Here is a 16,048-nt window from a genome sequence, read left to right on the forward strand (position 1 = left end):
TCTGGCACACAGGTTATATTCTCCAACTTTTCTGCATTTAAGTGTGGCTCTGACCATGTCTCAGCTAAGGAATATGAGCAAAATTAATGCATGTCACTTATGACCTAAATTTTGGAAAGTATTGTAGTTTCACCTCATATTCTTTGTTTTTTTTGCAGACCAGGTACATAAAAATGGTAACATCCTAGAAGATAACTTAGCCGCTTGAACCTCTTAAACATCAAATGGAGAGAAATCTCATACAGACTTGTATAGGATTGATCATAGGAGAAACATTTTCAGGAAAATGAAATTGAGGCAACAATACCATACAGCAACTTGATTATCTAATAAATTTATAAAATAAAAATTTGAGTGTCTGATCACACCAAGTATTAGCAAAATGTGAAACATTCATACTCCGCTGGTGGTAGTGTAAAATTGGTATAGCTAATTTGAACATTAATATAATAAATTAAAATGCTAGAAAATAATATAAATTAATAAAATGAACAAACAACACCTTCACACATTGTGGATTCACCCAAAACACAAGCTATTTACCATAGTAAAGAAGATTAAAGGAGGATTCTGAACAAAATTAGTCTGTTTTTACTAAGCCCAAATGATCTTTACTGACGTAATTTTGAATATGGAATATAAAAGAAAGAGATTGAAATAAGAAGCAGAAGCAGAGAGATGAAGAGATTAGTTGCTGAGATTTACCAATATGAAAAAGTGTTGGAATAAAAATGTTGATTGAGAGACATGCCACCTTGTAACTAAAAGAACTGTCAAGTTCCAGGCAAAACCATACTTACATCAATTCATTATTATCATGTAATGAAATCTAAACTATTGGTCTAAGGTATAATGGGGTTGTTCTAAAACTATATTTTCCTTTGTTTTTTACTAAACATTTAAAATGATTTATGTATAAACATGACCAAGTATCAGGAGTAAATTTTTAATAAGTAGTAGCTATGATATCATGTCTCAAAATCATCTCGATAATCTGAAATCACAGTAATTGTACTTTGAAAGGAACAATAAAATTAATTCAAATAAGCCTTGAAGATCTGATCAAGAAAAAAATATAAGAAATAAAATATGAGACACCACTATATGCCCTAAAGATATTAAAAGCATAATTGGTGTATTGGCAATTGCGAATAATATGTCAATATTAAAAAAATTAGATTGACAATTTGATTTCATCGAAATTGGCACAAATAAGTTGTATATTTGTTAAAGACCAGGGCAGAGTTTAGAATTCATAGAGGTCAGTTCAAAATGAAAATGCAAGATTCCATGTTCAAAAAGAAGGAAAAAGTGTCATTAAAGGTACTAAAATATCATACCTTTCCTACGTGTCATGATGGCTTTTAATTTGCTGTTGAAAGCTGTGCCATCTTTACCATGAGAATACTCCTGGGGCAGGTGCAGACCCTCAGATGCCCCCATATGGACCTGCTCTATAACTGGAAGTGCACACACACACACACACACCCTCAGCCCACTGACTGCTAGCTTTCTCCTCCTCCCAGCCACTAGTTAACACCCTTGGCAATCCCCTTCTCCAAGGTTTCACTGCCCCAACCAGGGTGGTCAGGTGAACCCTAATGGATTGTTTTGTTAAAGCTGGACACATTTAGTAATTTGATGAGAATCAGTTGAGTGTTTTTCCCATGATGAGCCTGGAAACATTCTCTGGTGTTGTACAAGTGTAGGCAAATGGATTAACAGAATAGCATACAGAGTACAGAAACAGATTCACACAAACACAATTACTTGAGTTAGGAAAGAAGTCACTACAATTCAGGGGAAAAAGAGCAGTCTTTTTAATATATAGTTCCAGATCAACTGACTACAATATAGTCTACCCTCCATATCTAGAGGTTTCGAATCTGAGGATTCAGCTAACAGCTAATAAAAAATATTTGGGATGAAAGCAATAAAAATAGAAATACAACAATAAAAATACAAATTAAAAAACAATATAGTATTACAACTATTTATATAGCATTGACATTGTATTAGATATTATAATCTAATATGAGATTATCATAAATAATCTAGAGATGATTGAAACTATATGGGAGGATGTGTGTAGGTTATATAACCCATTTTATATAAGGACTTGAGCACCTGTGGATTTTAGTATTTGTGGGGATTCCTGGAACCAATCCCCCACAGGTACTGAGGAATAACTGTGTTGGAAAAATGGATTCGTGGTCCTTGCTCAAATTTTAAATAAAAATCAGCTCCAGGTCTTAAAATATAACATAGAGAATATCTCCATAAGCTTGGATGAAGCAAACATTTCTTAAAAATGATAAAAGGCTCAAACCATAAGCAAAAAATTTGATTAATTATACTTTATTAAGAAATAGGAAAGACTGCCTAATAAAGATATTATTAAGAAATTAAAAGGCACATCCCAGAGTGGGGAGAAGATATTTGCAATATCTGACAAACTACTCATTTTCAGAATATATAAATGTTTCTAATAAACTCATAAGGAAAAAACAGAAAGCTCAAATTTGATTTCTTTATAGTATTTATTTATTTATTTATTTATTTATTTATTTAAGACAGTTTCGCTCCTGTTGCCCATGCTCCAGGCTGGAGTGCAATGGAGCGATCTCGGATCACTGCAACCACCGCCGCCCGGGTTCAAGAGATTCTTCTGCCTCAGCCCCCTGAGTAGCTGGGATTACAGGCGACCGCCACCACACCCGGCTAATTTTCGTTTTTTTTTTTTTTTTTTTTTTTTTTTTTTTTTTTTTTTTTTGTTGTTGTTGTTGTTGTTGTTTCTAATACTTTAAGTTCTAAGGTACATGTGCACAGTAGAGATGGGATTTCACCAAGTCGGCCAGGCTGGTCTCAAACTCCTGACCTCAGGTGATCCACTCGCCTCGGCCTCCCAAAGCGCTAGGATTACAGGCGTGAGCCACTGTGCCGGACCCTTTTTATAGATTTTAAACAAGCATTTTAAAAGATGTATAGATAACCCATTATGAAAAGGTGACTAGTTTTATTTACTGTTAATGAAATGAAAATTAAAAGTATGATAAGATACTTTTGAATACTCCCTACAATAGCTTACATAATCTTAAAAATTTCGGCCGGGCACAGAGGCGCGTGCCTGTAATCTCAGCGCTTTGGGAGGCCGAGGCGGGCGGATTACGAGGTCAGGAAATCGAGATCATCCTGGCTAACACGGTGAAACCCCGTCTCTACTGATGGCAGGCTCCTGTAGTCCCAGCTACTTGGGAAGCTGAGGCATGAGAATGGCGTGAACCCGGGAGGCGGAACTTGCAGTGAGTCGAGATTGCGCCACTGCACTCCAGCCTGGGTGACAGAGCCAGACTCTGTCTTAAAAAAAAAAAAAAAAAAAAAAATTCACAATATCAATTATTGGTTAAAAATAATATACGGTTGATAAAATTGTAAATTAGTAAAACTACTTTGGAAGATTGTTTTAATTGATATACTAATATTTCACAATCCCCATCCTAGATCTATAAATACCAGAAATACATACCTATATACAATAAAATATATGTACAATAATGTTCATAGCAACAATATAATATTCTCAAACGTGTGGGGAGAGCATATGTTGTAGGATTAATAAATGTATTTGGTACATCCATTATGGAATATTTAAAAACAAGTAAACAACTTATTGCTACCTGCAGAAACATGGAAGACTCTCACTCATCTTAAAGATGTCAAACATAAAAGAATGCATATCAGTTGATATAAAGTTCACCACTGGTGATAGAACTAAGCATAGTAATGATTACTTGGTGGGAGGTGGGGGTGAACTGAGAATGGGAAATAGGGAGCTTCCTGGGTGCTACTACTGTTCCATATGTTAATCTGGTTGTGGGTTTCTTGGGTATTTTCATAGGATAATATTACGCAGACTAAAGAAAAGACATGTTAAATGAGGAGGAAACAATTTTATAAAAGTAATAGATATGTAGAAAAATAATGAGAAGACCTCATATATATCTAATAAGAAATTGAGGAGAGAAGGATAGAAAAGAAGGCAAAAAGACTATGTTAAGAGAAATAGTGACAAAATTGTGATGAGATTATTATTTTTATTCAAAGAAAAATTGAAATCACATTTTATACATAATATCACTTCTCAGCGTACGAAAAACTATGATGAAAAACAAACTTTGAAACATTTAGAAAAAAATATATAAAACCTCTGACTTGGAAATACTTTTTGGCCAAAAATATTTTTGATTAGAGAAGGACTGAAAAACTCAGCAGAAAAAGAAAATGATTATTAAAATCTATGATATTAAAAGTAAAAAAATATCTCTTCAGCAAGGACTTACAGGTGAAAAACAAGTGGTTGGCTGTAGAAAGATATTTTTAACAGATTAAACCAACAAAAGACTGGTATCCTAAACGTGTAAAGAATTTTGCATGCCCATTAGAAATAAAATAATGAACTATCCAATACAAAAACACGTAAGACATGCAGAACACAAAATCATAGAATAGACAACATAAAGAAACCAGAAATATGTGATAAAATGGATCCCTGACAATTTTAAGAAGTCACTTTACGACCTCTGAGCTATTTAACTCTAGATTTGTTTCACTCTTTTGAAATCATTGGTTGTTAACTTTTTCTAAATGATGTACCCAATTCTACTCTTAATTGAGAACACTTATAATTGTGTAACAAGAATTTAAATAATTTATGGAGTTTATTAACCTCTATTTATCTCTTTCACTGATTCACTAGAGGATTCAATGGAATCTGTAAGATTCCAGATTTTTAAAAAATAACATAGTAAGTAATACATAATACAAAATTTGACAAAGTGGACACTAAGGGTGGTAGCTTTTTTATTATCTTTTTTATTACCCTACAGCTTTCTGTATTCTTGAAACAGATCATAATAAATTAATAGCAACATTAAAACAGGTTATAATATTGAAAAAAATAAGGGAAGAAGAAAATAAATATGTTGGGGCAATTTTACCCCTGCCAAAACCTGATTACAGGAACCACACAAATTCAAATGTGTCAAAAGATGAAATTATAATTAGTATTCCTATCTATTATCCACAACTCTTTAGCAGAGTCTGCCTATTTGAACAGTTGTATTTGTAATGCAGACTGGGCCTTGACAGATACTAACAAAAGTAAATCAGCAAAATGATTCTCCTTCGTTTCCAACCTTAGGCTCCGGGCAATCAAAGAAACCATGAACATCTGCCTGGATTCTGATTGCGCTGTTCACTGATTCAGTGCACCCAAATAAGCAACAATTAGTCTGTTCAGCATGTGTCAAAAGACCCGTCAAGTTAATTCAAATTAGGACAGGATAAATTGAATCCAGTTGGCATCTTGCATATTTGTGTGCAAAGTTTAAACAAGCATCAACTGTGCTATAGTATCTTTTATTTACAAGCAAAACAAGAATATATTGTTACATAATTCCAGAAATAACTATTTCTCACCATAATTTTGCTTACATCATTTTCTAGATGTATTTTCTTGGGTTGGAACAATTTTTAATGGATTTGAGTAGACTTGGGTATTGAATCTGGTTAAAATAATGTCTGTTTTCTTATATGCATTCATTTTATTTCCAATAATTAGCTCCAAGGTACAAAAATAGGTTTCAAAGATTGAGATGTGTATATTTCCATAAATTATGCTTTTAAATATGAGCTCTCTTTGGTCAAAATTTGGCATTTATTTCTTACATTTTTAGAAAATGTTAATGCCTTTAAGTGACCAGGTGATAGATTTCCAACTTATTTATTGAATAGCAATCTGCAGTATCAATTACCTTTGTATCTTTAAACTGAATCAGAGAATCTGAATATTCAGAGAAATAGTTAAACTTTTAGGAACCTGACACGCTTACAGCAGAAAACAGAATGATTGCATTGACATTAATTATCTTTTGTCCCATCTTTTTCATTTAGGAAAATATCTTTCTACAATACCCCATGTTCCATCTCTGTTGATGTTTGGTTGGAATAATGTAGATGGTCACCAAATGTGTTGCACTATTGATTTTCAACAGAAGAGCTCCACAGTGCTATTATCTGTAAGTAATACTGCAGGTGAAACATAACTTTGGGAAAAAAAATAGAAAATTGCTTTACCAAGCTCTTAAATGTTTACTTTTAATGATTCATATTCTCCCACTTTTGACACTTCACTAGTGAGAGAGGGAGAAGGAGGCTGTGAGAATCTGTGGTTCTGACTAAATTTGGAAACAAGGAGAACTAAGAAAAGATGAGGATGAATTATATCAACATTTAAGAAAATATAAAACAATATGGCCTATGGTTTAGCGGAGAAAAAGTTTAAAATAACAACTAATAATCATTTACCAGGATACTCGCAGGTTTAGAGATCAGTGAATGTTTGCCAGAAAGCTTGGGGTCTAGCAGATCTCCACTTCCACAGAATAGAAATACATACTCTGGTCCATATGGGCTAGGGAGTTAGAGAGACTTCTCCTCTTCTTTTCATCTAATTTGAATATCAGATAAACACTAGGTTGGAAAAAGGCACTGCCTGGTAGGATGAGACTTTGTGTGTGTGTGTGTGTGTGTATACATATTAATACACACACACATATATAACATACACATATATGTACACACATGTGTGTGTATGTGTGAAAATCAACATCGAAGAAAAAATATGATAAGAAGAAATACTAACATAATTCCCAAATGGTTAAAATACGCTGATAGAGGCTTTTTGCTAAATTCTGATATTAGCAAGAACCTTGGGACTATTTCCAGCAGCTGTAGCCTAGAGCAGAATTTTCTGCCTTTAAAGAGGCCTGGTGCATCAGGTTAGATGTCTGTTTTTAGTGTGATAAGGCAAGGATTTCCTTTGTATGGAATTATCTGATACTAACACTGTGTGTGTGCGCGCGTGCGCATGCGCGCACATATCATTTTCATCACATCATTGGGTGTGTATGTGAAGAGCCAATTAGAGAAATACGGAAATTCAGTGACATTGAATTTCATTGAATATCCAGTTTCAGCTCAAAAGTTCTGCAGTCATTGCTTATTTTCAAGCCACATAATCTTTTATTTACCTCATCTTTTATGTCAAGAAACTTGTGGAGCATCATGTTTAGTCATGTTTAATCTGACTTTTTTCTTTTCTTTTTTTTTTTTTTTTTTTTTTGAGACGGAGTCTCGCTCTGTCGCCCAGGCTGGAGTGCAGTGGCCGGATATCTCAGCTCACTGCAAGCTCCGCCTCCTGGGTTTACGCCATTCTCCTGCCTCAGCCTCCCGAGTAGCTGGGACTACAGGCGCCCGCCACCTCGCCCGGCTAAGTTTTTGTATTTTTTAGTAGAGACGGGGTTTCACCGTGTCAGCCAGGATGGTCTCGATCTCCTGACCTCGTGATCCGCCCGTCTCGGCCTCCCAAAGTGCTGGGATTACAGGCTTGAGCCACCGCGCCCGGCCTAATCTGACTGTTTTCATTAGAATTATGTGACTTTAAGAAATGTCAGTCTTTAGTTACTAGGATGAGTATACATAGTTCTAATCAATATGTTGTCAGATTTATTCAGGCACTATTTTAATGCTAAGCAGTAGAGTCCAGAACCAAAACGTGAGTTTAGAGATGAGTTTCACAAAGACATTTGTTTCTGATTTTAGTTTGATGGTCACATTCATAGGCGTACTCTTTCACTCTTCTGAGAGATACCTCACTACATCTGATTGGGTTGTGGAGAGGGGTGTTTCTTAATCATCCCAGTGTTCCTGCTGAGAGCTGAATCGGCTCATCAATAATTTCTCAAAACTAATGTCTGGAGGGTACTTACTCTGATGTTTACCTCAACATTCACCCTTGCTTGCTTCAGAAACATTTGTGGGCCTTGGAGATGCTGGGCTAAGGTAAAGGAATAATATGGGAAGATAAGAAATTATATACACTTTATTTTGGTATGTTCATCCAAATATATACACCTGCTTTGACAGCCAGTGTGATAGAAGCTCTTAAGTCATCAGTCCATGAAAAGTGAAAAGAAAGTAGACCTACAAGATATGTTTGCCCCTACTGAACTCAGTTGCAAACAGAGCTGTTCTGAAACACCCTGTTTCCATGAAGTGGTTAGAAAGGCTAAGGTGAATAAAGTACTCTCTTGTCTGTAAATCAGATGGGCCTTAGTCTTCTCTTGAGCTATTTCAGTCATGCAGGAGAGCATGAATATACATAAGAGAAAAAGAAATGGATTGTATCTTGAGCAGGGATTTTAAAGGAAGCTGTGTGCATATTTAGCCTCTTCAAACCTCTTTTCCTTCTCTCAGTCTCTTTTTATCAGGATACTGTGGGTATCCTTGTTTCTGTATTTATTTAATATTTATTTTGAATCTAAAAGCAATAATTATATTTATCTCTGTTATCATAGCCTTTTATATTTTTTGTCCAATAGTTCAATCTTCTAATCCTTTTAAGTTTTTGTCATCAAAGATATTAGCTATCTCAACCAAAACTTTGTCAGCAAGGACTGCGGTAGCCATACCTTTATTCTTGACACAAAAATCACAATAAAAATACTTGAACAGCCCTATGTCAAACTCAGAGTTTGCTGTCACAGCAAAAAAAAACTTTCTCTTAATTTAGACTAAATTTACATGAAAACTCAAAAAATCAGTACTCTTTACAACTATTTTTTAAACAAACTACAACTATACATATGCAGTCTATAAATATATTTATTTGTTTATCTTGTCTACAAGTTTATCTTGCAAATGCTTATCCAATAACTAAAATGAAGAAACTCTCTCTGTGGGGGACATCTGCTCTTTGATCTGACAAATATCACTTGCTTGACTCCTTGATAAATGCCCTTGTGTGTTCCATCAGAGATTACTCCTTCCCCATTTCTGTGGCACTGGGGAGCCTGTCAATCTAGGCCTTTCCTGCCACTCCCTCACCCTGCCAAGAGAATATGATCCAATCCAGTGCACTCTTCCAGGATTGGAATTTATTTTAAAAACTAATTTTGACTTATAAAAATAACAGAAAACGTGCACAAATTCTGTTCACCCAGATTTGCCAAGGACACCACACTGGTTTAATCAAGCATTCTCTAACTCTGCAGACATCAATATTTTTTAATTTCAGGAGTAAGTTGCAAAGACATTTAACACTACATACTTCGGTGTAATTTTCTAAAAAAAACCCAGAACATTGTATTACATAATCTCAGCAAAATTATAAAATTTCAGAAAATTAACAGTAACATATTACTATTATATAACCTACAAGCCTCATTAAAATGCACCAATTATTCTGTGATCCAATTCAGGACTACACATTGCTTTAGTTGTCTTGTCTCTTTAGTCTCATTTAATCTAGAATATTCCCCCTACATTTCTTTGTGACCTTATACTTTTGGAAAGTTCAGGGCAATTATTTTGTAGATTTCTCTAAAGTTCTGATTTGTCTGATTTTCTTTGTAATGAGATTCAGGTTAGGCATATTTGCCAGGAGGACCACAGAATGTTGCAGTGTTCTTTCAATTACAGCATGTCAGAAGGCGCACTATGTTGCTCCATCACTGGTAATGTTAAATGTGATGACATCCTTAACTTGGTGTCTGTCTTCCGTCTCCAATGTAAAATTACTAATAAGCATCTTGCAGGAAGATACTTAAAAACTATGCAAATATTCTATTTTTATCATTCTTTCATCAATATATCATTAATAGTAGCATTCATTGAAGATTGTTGTCTGAACAATTACTGCTTTCGTGGCTTCCAAATAATATTTTTATCATGTTTTCTGCAAAACATTCTCCATATCCATTTATCTGTAGATTGATTACAAGTTAATACACACTAATACTATTCTATGGATTATAACATGTCACTATAATTATTATTGTTGCTCATATTCACCAGATTTGAGCAATAAAAATAATTTTGTGGGTGCAATGGAATCCTCTTCAAGCTGGCTTTCCTGTCCTTTTGACATGTTTTCATCATTTTTTGAGCACTTTTAAATTTTTTACCACCACAATATTCTAGGATCATCTTTCAACCATTTATCATCTTCTCTTTTATTAGAATGGGATATTTTATAGCTAACCATAAGTTCATATGATCCGTCTAATTTATATCCAACTGGATCATATTAATTCTAACCTGTTTTTTCCTCTCCACGTTTGCAATTCTGTTCTATAATATTGAGAATCCTGGCTCTCATATCCAAAAAGTACTTATTTACTTTCTTATTTTTAGAATATACATAAAATAGCTTCAGAATTTTTAGCCCAAAAAGAAAGAGAGATCAGACTGTTACTGTGTCTATATAGAAAGAAGTAGACATAAGAGACTCCATTTTGTTCGGTAGTTAGATGCTGCTAATCTGTGACCCTACCCCCAACCTTGTCTTTGCAAGAGACATGTGCTGTGGTGACTCAAGGTTTAACGGATTTTAGGCTGTGCAGGATGTGCTTTGTTAAACAAGCGCCTGAAGGCAGTACGATTGTGAAAAGTCATCACCATTCTCTTAATCTCAAGCACCCAGGGACAGGTACACTGCCAAAGGTGGCAGGGACCTCTGCCTAGGAAAGCTAGGTATTGTCCAAGGTTTCTCCCCATGTGATAGTCTGAAATATGGCCTCGTGGGAAGGGAAAGACCTAATTGTCCGCCAGCCTGACACTCGTGAAGGGTCTGTGCTGAAGAGGATTAATATAAGAGGAAAGAAGGCCTCTTGGCAGTTGAGATAGAGAAAAGCATCTGTCTCCTGCCCATCCCTGGGCAATGGAACATCTCGGTGTAAAACCCGATTGTATGTTCTATTTACTGAGAAGGGAGAAAACCACCTTAGGGCGAAAGGTGGGACTGGCTAGCGCAATCCTGCTCTGTATGCACTAAATAGGTTTATGGAGATGTTTACATATGCATATCAAGGCATAGCACTTTTCCTTAAACTTATGTCACAGAGATCTTTACTCATATGTCTTACTGCTGATCTTCTCCCTACGATGATCCAATTATCCTGCCACTTCCCTTTTTCAAGATGGTAAACATAATGATCAATAAATACTGAGGGAACTCAGAGATCGGTGCGGCGTGGGTCCTCTGTATGCTGAGCGCAGATCCCCTGGGCCCACTTTTTCTTTCTCTATACTTTGTGTCTCATTTCTTTTCTCAAGTCTCTCGTTCCACCTTAGGAGAAATGCCCATAGGTGTGGAGGGGCAGGCCACCCCTTCGCTCTTTTATTAGAATGGGATATTATATAGCTAACCATAAGTTCATAAGATCCATCTAATTTATATCCAACTGGATCATATTAATTCTAACCTGTTTTTTCCTCTCCACGTTTGCAATTCTGTTCTATAATATTGAGAATCCTGGCTCTCATATCCAAAAAGTACTTATTTACTTTCTTAATTTTAGAATATACATAAAATTGCTTCAGAATTTTTAGCTTATTGACAGATGAACTGTATATAATGCAGGCTAGTCCATTTAACCTACATTTAGAAATTGCACTCTGAAAAATTATTTCAAAACTTTGGGAAAAATTTAGTCCCTCTCACCCTTCACAACAATATCCTTAAGACCTTCTAACTAGTGTTATCTCCCTCCCTAATTTTCTTTAAACTTTTTATATACACCTTTGTGTGTTAACAGTATGAGTACATCTTGTTTTTCTACCTGTGGAACAATCTGATTCACCTCCTAAACTTATTCTTCCCTGAGAAACACAATTGACTGTTGACTATTTTCTTCACCATTGAAAAAGCCATCGTATTTAGCAAGTAAAATGAGATATACCATAATATGTACCTGTAACCAAGTAGTCTTCTGAAATAGACTTTGAAAACTTAAGTGGGCAAAATTAATTAGTCATATCTTCCTAGAATATAATGACATCTCTCCAAAAACAAGCTTTTAAAAATTATTAGCATTAGATATTATAATAATGTGTAATGTTACATATTTCCAAAACTGGGTAACGTATATTGATCAATTATTCTACCTTTGAGTTGGCAATGTTAGTCACAGCAAACCTCACTACAAAATAAAGCAAAACATCAGTATTTTTAGTGTCATTATTCTCCTTTTTCTTTAGTGTTGTGCTATATATTAAATCTTTGGAAAGGTGATAATCTCCATAGCAAATTCTTCCCACTCCTCTGCCCAGATATCAGCTAAACAGTTGCTAAATGCTCTTAATTTTTTGACCCACAGATTGAAAGGACCACTGCCTAGCTCCTGTATTTTAATGTGGAGCTCTGGAATGAATTTCTGAACACAAAAACAGAACCCCTAACCTAAGCCAAAGTCATGTTATTTTTTCTTCTGTGCTCTTTAATTAAAGGATTGAATCTTTATTGTTTAAATAGTAAAACTGATGAATATATGATAAACTAAAATTCCATTTGATTTAATGAAGATACTGAAATATCAGATTATACTGAAAATAATTGTGTGAACTATTCATCATCTGACTGGTATGTTCTTATAATAGTTTTGTGAGATTGAATTTGATTCAAAGTACTTATAAACCTAAATTGCAATACACATATTTCCTTTACTGACCACACGGTATGGGAAATAAATTAAACTAAGTTAATATCCAGAGATAAAATTACATTTTACAGGCATGAGTGCCATTTAGAGATATTGGATTCAGCGAATCTTTAAGAATGTTATCTTAACTGAAATGGATAATAATATAGTACTCTAAGCAAACACTAAGATGAGTCAGTCAGTTCTACCTTGGTTGGATTGCAGAGAAATTATCTAAATTTTCTCTCACTTTAATTTGAAGCATTAGGACAGTCTTCCTCTTTACAGAGTACATAGACACTGCATTTTCTTCAGGTAATCTACCTTCATTGAGAGCTGCCCTCAGGTGCCTTTAGCACTTACTGCTGTTAACAAGAATGTGGGCTACCTTAATTCACTGTCAAAAAAGATCAGAGAGAGATGGTACAGAGGACAAAGAGAAAATGCATAAATATAGAAGAAGTTATCATTAAAATGAAAATTACAAATAGTGGATACAATTTTGTGTAAATGAACTTACAAATGAAAAACAAATATACCATTTCAAATAGAACATTTCAGGAAGCCAGTCACACAAAACAGGTCATGGAAAGATAATAACTTTTTAAAATTTTCCTATTTCCTTATCTAGAATACTGGTTATTGACTAAGAGGTCTGAGTTATTATGCATCAAGAGAGTTGAGCATGCTCTTGGCCTAAATAGATGGGCTCAGGTGAATTAGTATTATCTACTGAGATTGATGTTTATGGGATATTAGTTGACAGGTTGGCTTTATTATCAGATTGTTTTTAAAAACAGATAGAAAAAATTGGCAAGCATAATACTCTTGGTCACTTCAGAGCTCGTTTTAACACCTCCAGTCTTACTCATTAGTGCTGACTTTGACCTTCAATCTAAAATTCTATGAATCTATGAATCTTTCTCTTCATGATAAAATGTAAAACTGACCCTGTACTTCATCTTCTGTGAAATATGTTACTGCACACTGTGAAATGAAATTCTTTTCACCTTATGATCATGATGATGATTTTTCTGATGTTAGTTAAGTTACAAATTCTGGAGCAGACACATTTGGGGCAGGAGTTTATGAGCAAAGCTATTGATAAGTTTTAAAAATCAGCAGAATAATTCAGATTAATAAAAAGCATTCTTTTTCACTTCATTTATTCCCTTATACTTCCATCATCCTTTGTTTCTAACCATACCACTATGCTTTACAGTTTGTTTCACAATTTGAGTTGGATTTTTAAGAAAAAAAACTTACAATTTTTCTTCTTTTATTCTATGTATGTATTTCAAAATAAATAACTTAGGATTTAAACAAGAAGAATACATTAATTGGAAACAATAAATTTCATGATGAAGGCATTACTCTTTCCACTTTTTTTTTTTTTTTTTTTTTTTTTTTTGAGGCGGAGTCTCACTCTGTCGCCCAGGCTGGAGTGCAGTGGCGCGATCTCGGCTCACTGCAAGCTCCGCCTCCCGGGTTCCCGCCATTCTCCTGCCTCAGCCTCCCGAGTAGCTGGGACTACAGGTGCCGCCACCACGCCCGGCTAATTTTTTTGTATTTTTAGTGGAGACGGGGTTTCATTGTGTTAGCCAGGATGGTCTCGATCTCCTGACCTCGTGATCCGCCCGCCTCGGCCTCCCAAAGTGCTGGGATTACAGGCTTGAGCCACCGCGCCCGGCCTCTTTCCACTTTTTTAAAGGTTTAACGATGCTATAGTGTTAAGCAATTCCTAAAAATGTTTCATGCCTCAAATTACAAGCAGCAAGTTCCTGAGTTGGAATACTTTCTTGCCAGACTTTCATCTTTGGTGAGTATTTCCCAGTTGTTTCTGAAATTACTCCCTCTGAGGATATTGTTGAAATGTTATACGCATTGCTGCTTGTCGAAGCCAAGAAATGATGCAGAGCTGCTCACATGAGCTCCTCTAATTGTTCTTGTACTAGCAACTGAGGAATTCCCACAGATGGGTTTATCATAACACTTTGTTAGCATTTTTGTATAACAACTGCCTTTTCATCCTAAGGAAACCCTGGAGGAAAATACAACATTCAGGAATAGGGTTTGAATATTAATTAATTGATGCTTCAAGTGGGAAGCTTTCTTTTTTAATCTTCTAAATGCACATAGTGAAATTTGTTTATAAAATTTAATTTAGCCTTCTTTAAACTGTAGACAGTATGTAGATTTTTAGTGAAGCATTTCATTTGTATTTAATAATTTCACTTCAGGATTTTTTACTTTGTATCTGCTAAATGATAAGTTTGGTGTTATCATTAATATTTCTAATCGGTGTCCTCAAGGTGAGTTTTGATTAGTTGTGGGTTTTTCAATAAAGGATTTACCAGTCCCAGCAGTATAAATTATTAAATTAGAAAATAGCCTATTAACTAGGATTTTGGTTTGTTGGTTTTTTTGACTGAAAGTGTGGTGATTTATTTAGCGAAATTTTTTGTATAATTTGTTGTCAAAACTAATATTAAAGTTACTAAGGACCTAAAAAATGGTGTTGAATAGTGAGTTGTTTTCACAACCTTGGCACGTTCCTTGTTATGATTTATACTAAAAAATAAAATATATCATTAATATTGATTTCATTAGGTGCATACTTTCATAAAGGAACATTTCAAGTTTCAAGCAGGCGTCCCTGACATGGTGATCCACAGTCCATTTTTGCCTGTCATTGATTGAATTCTGTTTTTAAAACTAAACTATTTTTGAGATAATAGAGAAAATAGTTTTAACATTGACTGGATCCTTTGTTTTTTTTGTTTTCTTAAGGTTTACTGAAATTATTCTGACCTTATGTTTCATATTTAAGATGTTAAAAAATGGACTACTTTGTTTAATATGAAAAATGAATGCTATAACTTATCTGATATTATTATTCTCTCTTTGTGGAAAATATTGATTTATTAATACATTTTCCAATAACCTTTATGTTTAACCCTACTAATTTTAAATTCTGTCAATTAATTTATTCATATTAAGGGTGTGCGTTTTATTTGTTTAATTAATAATATTACTTACTTTGGGAGGCCGAGGCGGGCGGATCACGAGGTCAGGAGATCAAAACCATCCTGGCTAACACGGTGAAACCCCGTCTGTACTTAAAAAATACAAACAATTAGCCAGGCATGGTGGCAGGCGCCTGTAGTCCCAGCTACTCGTGAGGCTGAGGCAGGAGAATGGCGTGAACCTGGAAGGTGAAGGTTGTAGTGAGTCGAGATCCCTCCACTGCACTCCAGCCTGGGTGACAGAGGGAGACTCCATCTCAAAAAAAATAATAATAATAAAAATAAAATAATAATATTACTTAATCAGTTATGTGATTTTATTATTTGTGTTAGCAATACAACTGTTAATGCACAACTTTAAAAAAGTGGTAAATTTTCTCATATCATCAGTCCTTACTTGTGATATTTATCTTTCTTGTCTTCTATGCATATAAACGGATGTTCAAAGTAAAAAACAAAACAAAACAAAAGAACCCGAATTGT

The sequence above is a fragment of the Macaca fascicularis genome, chromosome 1 (assembly GCF_037993035.2).
Source record: "Macaca fascicularis isolate 582-1 chromosome 1, T2T-MFA8v1.1".
Lineage (NCBI taxonomy): Eukaryota > Metazoa > Chordata > Mammalia > Primates > Cercopithecidae > Macaca > Macaca fascicularis.